The 11,197-nt window shown below is 39.8% G+C and overlaps 1 long non-coding RNA gene across 1 annotated transcript; it reads right to left on the bottom strand.

Annotated features, from left to right (window-relative positions):
• Positions 1 to 573: 573 nt before the first annotated feature.
• LOC145503576 (uncharacterized) lies at positions 574 to 10,665 on the bottom strand. The gene is made up of 5 exons (XR_014051573.1): positions 10,462 to 10,665; positions 9,710 to 9,812; positions 7,954 to 8,073; positions 6,513 to 6,579; positions 574 to 941 (listed from the first exon to the last, which is right to left on the bottom strand). It is a non-coding gene; the product is annotated as an uncharacterized LOC145503576 (long non-coding RNA).
• Between the last annotated feature and the right edge of the window lie 532 nt (positions 10,666 to 11,197).

Genomic DNA, 11,197 nt, shown 5'->3' with positions numbered 1-11,197 from the left:
GAATCTGAAAACCACATACGAAGACTTACATATTGGTAATAAATTTTTACAATCAGAGCAGTGTTACGAGACAAAGGGTTGTCTTGGATGGCTTTGAAGTCTTGTTGGCAAATCCCCCCTCTTAACCCCCCAGGAGTTCTCCATCTAAAATAAGTTATTAATAGAATCAGGTAGCACTGAGGAAAATGTATTGGTTCATAAGCACACAATAAAGAGTCAGCCAACGTGTATTTGTCTAACATGCCTCTTCAAGTATCAGCCTTCCTGCGGTTTTTGAACTTGTCAGATATGATGGGGTGAATAATGTTTGTAAAACATTCCAAAAATTCTAAGCAAACACAAGCAAAGCATGCATGTTGTAGGTCAGCAAACACATGAATACCCAGGTGAAATTATTATTTCTGAGCTAGGATATTGTCTATATGTAGAGAAGATTTGATAAACTTTACTCTGAAGGAAGGTAAGGTAAAAACCTCTGGAGGTTTGAATCATATGAGTAGTAGGTTTGTCTTTTTTTGTTGTTTGTTTTTTATTTTGACTTTGTTCTAAATCAAGAGGCTCAGAGTAGGTGAGTAGATGGACTTGATGTCTTTTAATTTTTCCAAAATTTAACTTCAGAATGTGATATACAGTTACTATAATGACTTTTCTCAACACAGTAACTCATAATTTTTTTCTAGTACCTTTAAAATATTATTTAAATTCTTCAGTCTAATAGTCAAAATTCTCCAAAATCTAGCCTCAAGGAAATTACTGTTTGTATTCTCACCCCAAGATGCACCTATTTTCTCAATCGTAGAAAGATTAAATAATATAACATTAAGAGAGGGCTTAGTCATAGAGAAACAGCCATCATCATCTTCTTCATCACTTTCTTCATTATCAGGTATTTCATCATTCCACAGTGATTATCAGTCTCTTTCCTCAGAACACACACAATCCTGAACATTGGAGAAAGATAGTATTAATCTATTGATTCTGAGTAAAAGAATCATAACATTAGTAATAAATTTTATCATAGAATATAATTTTAATGTTTTGCTACTCTGCAACATTTCAGAGAGAAAGAAAGGTGAGTCACAAAAAAGCCATAAGCTATCAATATTAATAGTTACTAAAGAATAAACTCCTCAACTTCTTTCAATGTCTGAGAGCAATATCACTATAATCTCCATACCTTCCCTCTCTCTCTGATCTTGAACAGCCTGCGAGACTTAGACTCACAGACTGGCCAGGATCTCATACTCTGGAATCTAATGACCTTATTTGTACCCTGGTTCTGCTGCTGACTATCAGTGTGCCCTGGGTCCAGTTACGTATTTTCTTTGCTTCAGTTTCCTATATTACGAAATGAAGATTACAAAAACGTGCTTACTTCATCGGGTTGTTGTGAGGATTAATGATGGTAAAATACCTAAAACAGGTCCTGACATGCAGTATGTTTGACATGGGATGATGATGATGAAAAGATTATAGTACAGTGAGAATTTATCTTCAAAATTATCACTTGCAAGATTTTCCATCATAAATATAAATCTAATGACACTTACTAGACTGAGATTACCAAAACAAAACAATGGTGTTAGATATTTAAAACAAAATTAAAATAAGAACCACAGAAAAAATCTGATTCTCAGGTGAGACTTTACTTAAAAATAAATTACTAAGATCTCTTCTACCTTCTCTCCAGTTCCTAAAATGTTAACTAGTGAAAGTATATTAGATACCTATTTATGTGCAACAAATTAACCTGAAATCTAGCATCTGAAAAAAGTACACATTTATTATCTCATGGTTTCTGTGGGTCAGGAATTTGGATAAGGCTTATTTATTTTATTGAAGTACAGTTGATTTACAATGTGTTAGTTTCAGGTGTACAGCAAAGTTATTTGTATATATGTTCTATATTAATATATACATTACATATGTATAATATTTTCCCAGATTCTTTTTCATTATAGGTTATTCCAAAATATTGAATATAGTTCACTGTGCTAGTCCTTGTTGGTTTTATATTTTGTATATCGTAGTGTATATCTGTTAATTTCAAACTGCTAATTTATCCCTTCCCCCTCCCATTTTTCCTTTTCAGTAGTCATGTTTTTTTGCTTGAGAGTCTGTTTCTACTTTGTAAATAAATTCATTTGTAGCATTTGTTTAGATCCCACATAGAAGTCATATCATGATATTTGTCTTTCTCTGTCTGACTTACTTCACTTAGTATAATAATCCCTAGGTCCATCCATGTTGTTTCAAATGGGATTACTTTATCCTTTTTATGGCCAAGCAATAGTCCATTGCATATAACTATACTAAATCTCCTTTATCCATTTATCTGCCATTGTACATTTAGATTGTTTCCATGTCTTAGTAAATAGTGCTACTATTAACTCTGCGGTGTATGTATCTGTCCTCAAGCTCATGATCTCTCACAGGGTTTCGATTACGTTTTTAGCCAGGGCCATTGTCATCTTGCATTTCAACTGGAGCAGAATTTGCTTCAAAGATCACTTGTGGGTTGTTAGCAGGATTCACTCTTTTGAAGACTGTAGGACCTAGAGACTCGGTTCTTACTGGTTGTTGGCTGGAGGCCAAGGGCCTCTTCATTAGGTGTTTTACAACATGGCAGCTGGCTTGCATCAGAGCAAGTGAGAATGAGTGAAATAGAAGCCTGAGTCTATCATAATCTAATCTTGTATGTGGCATCTCTTTATTTTGATCAAATGTTATTCTTTGGAGTAAATCTCTACATCCAGCCCACATTCTATCTCTACATCCACCCCTTCAGAGAAGGGATTTCATAGCAGTAAGAATTACAGAGTATGTATTACTGGGGACTGTTTTAGAGACGCCCCACCCCAACCAAATACAAAAGAGACTTCATTCATGTGCTGTTACTGTTGTTCTGTCAACTCTTTGCAACCTTATGGACTGCAGCACTCCAGGCTTCCCTGTCCTTCACTACTCCCAGACTTTGCTCTAATCCATTTCCATTGAGTCAGTGATGCTAACTATCTTATCTTCTGTATCCCTCTTCTCCTTTTGCCTTCAATCTTTCCCAGCATCACGGCCTTTTCCAATGAGTCAGCACTTTGCATCAGGTAGCCAAAGTATTGGAGCTTCAGCTTCAGCATCAGTCCATCCAGTGAATATTCAGGGCTGATTTCCTTTAGAATCGACTGGTTTGATCTCCTTACAGTCCAAGGAGGGACTCTCAAAAGTGTTCTCCGTCACCACAATCCAAAAACATCAATTATTTGGCACTCAGCCTTCTTCATGGTCCAACTCTCACATCTATACATGACTACTTGAAAAACCATAGCTTTCACTATACAGACGTTTGTCAGCAAAGTGAGTTCTTTGCCTTTTATTATGCTGTATAAGTTTGTCCTAGCTTTCCTTCCAAGAAGCAACTATCTTTTAATTTCATGACTGCAGTCACCATTCCCAGTAACTCTGGAGCCCAAGCAAATAAAACCTGTCACTTCTTCCACTTTTCACCTTTCTATTTTCCATGAAGTGATGGGACCAGATGCCATGATCTTAGTTTTTGAATGTTGAGTTTTAAGCCAGCTTTTTCACTCTTATCTTTCACCTTCATCAAGAGGCTCTTTAGTTCCTCTTCACTTTCTGCCATTAGAGTGGTATCACCTGCATATCTGAGGTTGTCGATATTTCTACGACAATCTTGGTTCCACCTTGTGATTCATTCAGCCTTTCAAATTCACATGATATTTTCTCCATAGAAGTTAAATAAACAAGATGATAATATATAGTCTTGTTGTTCAGTTCAGTTCAGTCGCTCAGTCGTGTCTGACTCTTTGCAACCCCATGAATTGCAGCACACCAGGCCTCTCTGTCCATCACCAGCTCCCGGAGTCTACCCAAACCCATGTCCATCGAGTCAGTGATGCCATCCAACCATCTCATCCTCTGTCATCCCCTTATCCTCCTGCCCCCAATCCTACCCAGCATTAGGGTCTTTTCCAATGAGTCAACTCTTCGCATGAGGTGGCCAAAGTATTGGAGTTTCAGTTTCAACATCAGTCCTTCCAATGAACACCCAGGGTTGATCTCCTTTAGGATGGACTGATTGGATCTCCTTGCAGTCCAAGGGACTCTCAAGAGTCTTCTCCAACACCACAGTTCAAAAGCATCAATTCTGCAGTGCTCAGCTTTCTTCACCGTCCAACTCTCACATCCATACATGACCACTGGAAAAACTATAGCCTTGACTAGATGGACTTTTGTTGGCAAAGTAATATCTCTGCTTTTAAATATGCTATCTAGGTTGGCCTTGTTGTACCCTTTTCCAAATTTTGAACCAGTCCATTGTTCCATGTCCAGTTCTAACTGCTGCTTCTTAACTTGCCTATAGGTTTCTCAAGAGACTTCCCTGGTGGCTCAGACAGTAAAGCATCTGCCTACAACGCGGGAGACTCAGGTTCAACCTGGGTTGGGAAGATTCCCTGGAGAAGGAAATGGCAACCCACTCCAGTATTCTTGCCTGGAAAATCCCATGAACAGAGGAGCCTGGTGAGCTACGGTCCATGGGGTTGCAAAGAGTCAAACACGACTGAGCGACTTCACTTTCTCAGGAGACAGCTAAGATGGTCCAGTACTCCCATCTTTTTAATCATTTTCTACAATTTTTTGTATAGCCTATGAAATAGAAATAGATGTTTTTTCTGGTAATTCTTTGCTTTCTCTATGATCCAATGAATGTTGGCCATGTGGACTCTGGCTCCTCTGCCTTTTCTAAACCCAATTGTACATCTGGAAGTTCTTGGTTCACATACTGATGAAGCCCAGCTTGAAGGATTTTTAACATAACCTTACTAGCATGCTGCTGCTAAGTCACTTCAGTCGTGTCTGACTCTGTGCAACCCCATAGACAGCAGCCCACCAGGCTCCGTCGTCCCTGGGATTCTCCAGGCAAGAACACTGGAATGGGTTGCCATTTCCTTCTCCAGTGCATGAAAGGGAAAAGCGAAAGTGAAGTCGCTCAGTCGTGTCCAACTCTTAGCGACCCAATGGACTGTAGCCCACCAGGCTCCTCCATCCATGGGATTTCCCAGGCAAGAGTACTGGAGTGGGGCGCCATCGCCTTCTCCTAAATAAGTACAATTGTCCTGTAGTTTGAACATTCTTTGGCATTGCCCTTCTTTGGGATTGGAATGAAAATTGACATTTTCCAGTCCTGTGCCCATGGCTGAGTTTTCCAAATAGCTGACATATTGAGTTCAGCACTTTAACAGCACCATCTTTTAGGATTTTAAATAGCTCAACTGGAATTCCCTCAGCTCCACTAGCTTTGTTTGCAGTAATGCTTCCTAAGGCCCACTTGACTTCACACTCCAGGATGTATGGCTCTAGTGAGGGATCACACCATCATGGTTATCCCAATCATTGCTTTTTTTGTATAGGTCTTCTGTGTAGTCTTGCCATCACTTCTTAACCTCTTCTGCTTCTATTAGGTCCTTACCGCTTCGGTCTTTCATCATGTCAATCCTTGTATGAAATGTTTCCTTGATCTCTTCAATTTTCTTGAAGAGATCTCTAGTCTTTCCCACTGTATTGTTTTTCTCTATTTGTTTGACTGTTTAGTTAAGAAGGCCTTCTTAGCTCTCCTTGCTATTCTCTGGAACTCTGCATTCAGTTGAGTATATCTTTTTCTTTCTCCTTTCCTTTTTGCTTCTCTTCTTTCCTCAGCTATTTGTAAAGCCTCCTCAGACAACCACTTTGCCTTAGGTTTGATACTCTCTGCAGACTAATATAAGCCTCTATAGAGGATGAGGAAGTGCTCAGGCCTCAGTCCTTTATTTGTCAAAGTTAGGAAAGATGATAAATAGGTATGTTCATTTGTTTGCTTGTTGTACGCTTTTGTTTTTTATATTTTGAGACAAAGCAAAAAAGGGGGGGGTATCTTCTGGTTGGACTAAACTCAGAAGTGCTTTCTTTCATACACAAATCCAGAGAATAATATAATCTTCTCATCACCATGTCATAAATCAGACAAAGAAGAGAAGGAAGAGAGAGAGTGAGAGAAAGAATCAGAACAGATGAGGCAGGGAAGATAGAGGACACAGCTTAAGAGAAGACCCTTGCAGGGTAATACACAGTATAGCCAGAAAGTTTCAGAACCTGACGCATGAGGATGCATGCTCTGAGATTCAAGTATCATTCAAATGTATAAAACAGATAGGTTTCAAACATAAATTGCAATCAATAAAACAATTAGTAAAACTCATGGATCATTCAATTTTTGATAAATACTACTCCTACTTTGTCATTTTTTAATCAATTTAATCTTTATGATGACCCTACATTGGTCCTGTTATCATTCTCTCTTTGCAGATGAGGAAACCTCAGCATAAACAGGTAAAAGAATTTGCCCAGGGTCATACAGCTTGTTAATGACAAAGCTGGAATTTAAACAGAAGCATCAGGCTCCAGAGCCAGTGCACCAAACCACTGGTGAAGATCTCCTTAAAATGTGGTGATACACTTACCAGCTCTACCCCCACCCTGCCATGGGCATGGAACAAGAACAGCATAGGGCAAGGAAAAGTTGATGGCCTGGGACAAAAAAGAACAATCAGATAAGCCAAAGTAGTGATGCTTTCTTAGCTGTACATGGTTGTAGTTACACCAATCACTCATGACAACAAATATTGTTCAGGTGAGTAGTTCCTTGGTAGATATATTTCCACAGTTATGTAATACAGAAAATTTAAATATGTAGTTTATCATTCACATTCTGTGGGATGAGTTTAGTTATTTTCAAGTAGTCTTTTCATTGTCATCAAAAAGCCCTTATTAATGAAACTTTTGTTTTGATCAGACAAATCTTGACCATGAAATACTATGTTGTCTGATATATAGTGGGCAAAATGTATATCAGTAAGTCATCCAGAGCAATATCTCTAAAAGGCTTATTTTCTCCTTAGTGTGTAAGCATTACCCTTCTCATCTCTCCCTTCTTTCTTCTCTCTCTCTCTCACACACACACACACACACACACATACACACACTTCTCATCTGGTAAGGGAGTGACAGAGAATAAGGAAATTTGCAAAGTCAAATTACCCCTGAAGAGAGCACTGGTTTTCAATTACATTTTTCCTAAATTTACTGAGCATCCAGCATATTCCAGGAAGCATTCTTTTGACATTCCAACTTAGTATCTTACTTTCACAGTGAAGACACAATAGTTCTGATACCTTTAAAAGTCCACTGAGTCTGAAAGCAGATAGTGACCATGACCAATGTTCGCTTACAAGGTACAACACACAATAGGTGATTCTGAGAAAGAAAGTTACTGAAAAACAGATTCCTAAGTGGATAAAAGAGGGTGAGGGCAAGAGAGAATAGGACGAAGTCACCTCACCCAACTGCTTCCTGTATTTCTCTGCCCTCCTCCTACAAACGATTACTCGTTCCTTGGGGATTTTCAATTAAACAGGAACCTGAATACATTAACCTTTTCTGTTTACAATACATTCATCAGAACAGCCTTGGCATGCCCTTGAATTCCAGGGCTGGGCTTGGAGTGAAGATACCATTGATATCCAGCAAATCCAGGGCAAAATTTGTCCAAGTGAGGGTTAGACAGCCTATACTGAGGTTCATAAACGAAACTTGTTTTCAAAAGGATCTTTTATTAGCGAAATTTTGAGGTGGAGAAAAGTACCAGAAGTATGTTGATTTGACTAACTCATCTCTAAAATAAGATTATACTAAATAGCCTGCTATCAGTATTTTAAATACAATATACATGGGTAAAACATTATTATTTACACAATAGTTTCACATATATTATCTCATCTGATCCTCCAAACAACCTGTGAGATCACTAAGAGAAAAGAAGAAAAAAATACAAGACAATATTATTAATTGAGATACGTACTAGGCAGTGAGCTTCTTAGGTGGCGCTAATGGTAAAGAACCCACCTGCCAATGCAGGAGATGCAAGGGACACCGGTTCAATCCCTGGATCCAGAAGATCTCCTGGAGTAAAGCCTGGCAGACTTCAGCCCATGGGGCCGCAAAGAGTCAGACCCGATTGAGCAACTGAGCATAAGATTAAGGCAGTATGATAGGGGAATATATTTTTAATATTTTCATTTTTATAGGTAAAAAAAGTTAAGATCCAGTAAAGCTAAAATAACCAGTTTCAAGATCTTTTAAATAATGCATCCCTAGTCCCTGTGAATAAGACAATACTTGGATACAGGGGCTGCCCTGGACTTTGCAGCCCATGTGGGGTTTCTGACCATGAATGTGAAGCAGCACTGGTGCTCCCCAATTAGTCTGACAACTAGAAATGCCTCCACACATTTTCACTTGCCACCCATTAGAATTAGTGTCAGGAGAGAGGCAGACATAAAACATCTGTTTGAGAGTTGGGACTACAGGCTGCACTGGCTGATGCAACAATCTGCCTATATCTGCTAAGAGCTTCCTTACTTTCTTGTGTTAACATAGTCAGAGTTTATCACGTGGAAGAATTGAAACCTAGTCCAGGGTCAGAATTTTCAGTGTATGTATGATTAAGGAGCAAGATTTCAGGGCTGATTGTGGGAAATGAGTGGAGTAGGATGAGAAAGAAAGTTCTGGACAGGATAGGTGGCCTGGACAAGGAGTTTGAATGTGATTCTGAAAAGTGGGACCAGACTCAGCCATGGCATCAATGCAGGTCCAAGATACCAAGACAGACATGGACGGAAGAGATTTCTTGAGGAAATGCCTTTGAAAGTAGAGGAGAAAGAATATTAGGCAAGGAAGCCTTCAGACTGCCATGAAAAGTCTTAACTCCCATGAAGGGAGATGGAGATCCAAGAAGAAGAGCCCCAGACGGCAGAGTGGTTCTGAGAATCTCAGCCAGCCAGGCAGTTGGGGGCCAAGAGCACAGCTACCTCTTAGAACAGTTAGCAGATACTCAGGCAGAAATGTCTCTGCCTAAGTACCCTCCTGTGCTCAGCCATGTAGCCATGTGCTAGGAGCACCAGGGGAGAATGCACCCTAGGTGGGAACACTCGGGCAGATTCCAGGGATTCAGTACCCACTGTCAGCACACTGCATGCCTCACAGCCAGTTCTCTCTTGAAGGGGGTCTGAGCAGTATCTCCATGGCTGCCTCCATTATGCTTCAGAGGGAGGTCCTCCAAGGAAGGAAAGGGTGAGCTGGGATGTCTCTGGGCATTGCTGTAGCAAAACTAACTGTGCCCTGTCTCTATAAATAAATGAAAAATGAGGGCAGTAAGAGAAACTCTAAATGGCCACCCTTATGCCAACAGGACTAACTGTTAGCCATCTCTGTCACTCGGCATGAAGACTAGCATTACTTGGAAGCAAAAGATACAGTCAGATACCAGGGAGGATTTGGGAATGTGATCCCAAACTAGCTCCTTCACTCACATCTCCATTTCTATCTTGTAGTATTCTGCCTTTTGTCACCTGGGTAGGATGAGGGTATCAGCCCAGGTCCATTCAAGAACATTTTTCATTTTAAACCCATTAATTGATTTACTTAAAACTGGAAGTATTTTCCCAAAGTATTTGAAGTAATATATGACCAGTGGCAGTATAATGCACATACTAGGAACAGAGAACACTCTGGTGAAACTTTCTGTAGGGGGCAAATTGCTATTTGTTAGGCAAGAAGGAAGATATTTGTTAGTAGGGGCAGAAACAGGTAAGATAATTACATAAGACAAGGCAGGTAGAAGAAACGGACGCTCATCACATTTTTGCTGAGATCCAATATTACTTATATGGGCTTCCGATGTGGCTTAGCAGTAAAGAATTCACCTGCAAGACAGGAGACACAGGAGACTTGGGTTCGATCACTTGGTTGGGAAGATCCCCTGGAGAAGGGAATGGCAACCTACTCCAATAATCTTGCCGAGCAAATCTCACAGAACCCACTGGGCTTTAGTCCGTAGGGTCTCAAAGAGATGGACAAAACTGAAGTGACTGAACATACAACACACAACTATGTATAAACTGGCTTATACCCATGTGGTTCTCAAAGTGTGGTCCCCTGATCAGCAGTACCAGCATCATCTGGCAACTTGTTGGAAACGCCACGTCTCGGGCCCTACTTGAGAAATCCTGAATCAGAGATTCTGGAATAGAGAACAGCAATCTGTATTTGAACAAGGCCTCCAGGGGACTCCAGTGTACACTAAAGTTTTAAAACCACAGGCCTAGATAATATTTTCACAGTGACTCTCACAATTTGACATCTCTGTCTGTGTTACTGTTACATGACCTTTGAGTTATCTTCCATTTTCCCATCCCAGATTCTTATTCCCTACATTCTACTCCCATCTGCACAAACACATACACACACACAAACACACCCCACACATGCATTCAGGTACCACACACTTGATTTTTAATTTTTCATGTATAACATATGCATCCATATGTTTTCAGAAAAAGTTAATAGACTCACCTCAGTTATCCTCATGGCCTTGACCCCAACCTAATCCAACAGGTTTCCAAGAAAAACCTGTTTCCCCAAATGAAAGGAAATGATATTTGATTTTTCCCTATGAGCAGGCACAGATCACATCTGTGGCTAGAAAATCTTCATATTTCGATGGGTCCTAGAAGAAGTACAAGGACTGTTTTTGGTTGGGAGTGGTAGTTGGGGGAAGGTGAGTAATGTTAAATTTGTTCCTCTTAATATTTGTGTTTTCCTAAAACCTGAGGATGTGTGTAAGACAACCCTCAAAGGGGTGTGGCTTCCAGAAAGGAATTGAAACTAGGAGCCACCCTTGGATGATACTTCTCTAACAAACAGGAAGTATAGTGGGGTCATAGTGGTATGAGGTAAATTCAGAGTTCTATTTGTAGTGATCTAACAAAATGATACTGCATGAATTTTCCTTTTTATTCTCATATTTTGTTCTCTGTTGGTGTTCTTCCTTAAGTCTTTAGTGAAATCTTAGCCTTCTCTGGCTGTTAGAAAAAAAAAATGAATTTGGCATATACACTGGATAGTTTTCAAGAGAAAACACATTTGGGGACCAGCATGCTTGTGGCCACAAAAAATACTACGAGAGACCCCCAAGTGATAATCAACCCTGAAAAGAACAGTAAATTTCTTTTAATCTATTTGCCTATGGGATTCTCCTTCATAGTCCCCAACTCCAGGAAATTACAAAAGCAGTGGAAACAAAAGTCCA

The sequence above is a fragment of the Giraffa tippelskirchi genome, chromosome 4 (genome assembly GCF_054371585.1).
Source record: "Giraffa tippelskirchi isolate mGirTip1 chromosome 4, T2T-mGirTip1v1.2.pri, whole genome shotgun sequence".
NCBI lineage: Eukaryota > Metazoa > Chordata > Mammalia > Artiodactyla > Giraffidae > Giraffa > Giraffa tippelskirchi.
The sequence above is the reverse complement of the archived record's forward strand: the minus strand, read 5'-3'. Positions and strand labels throughout refer to the sequence as shown.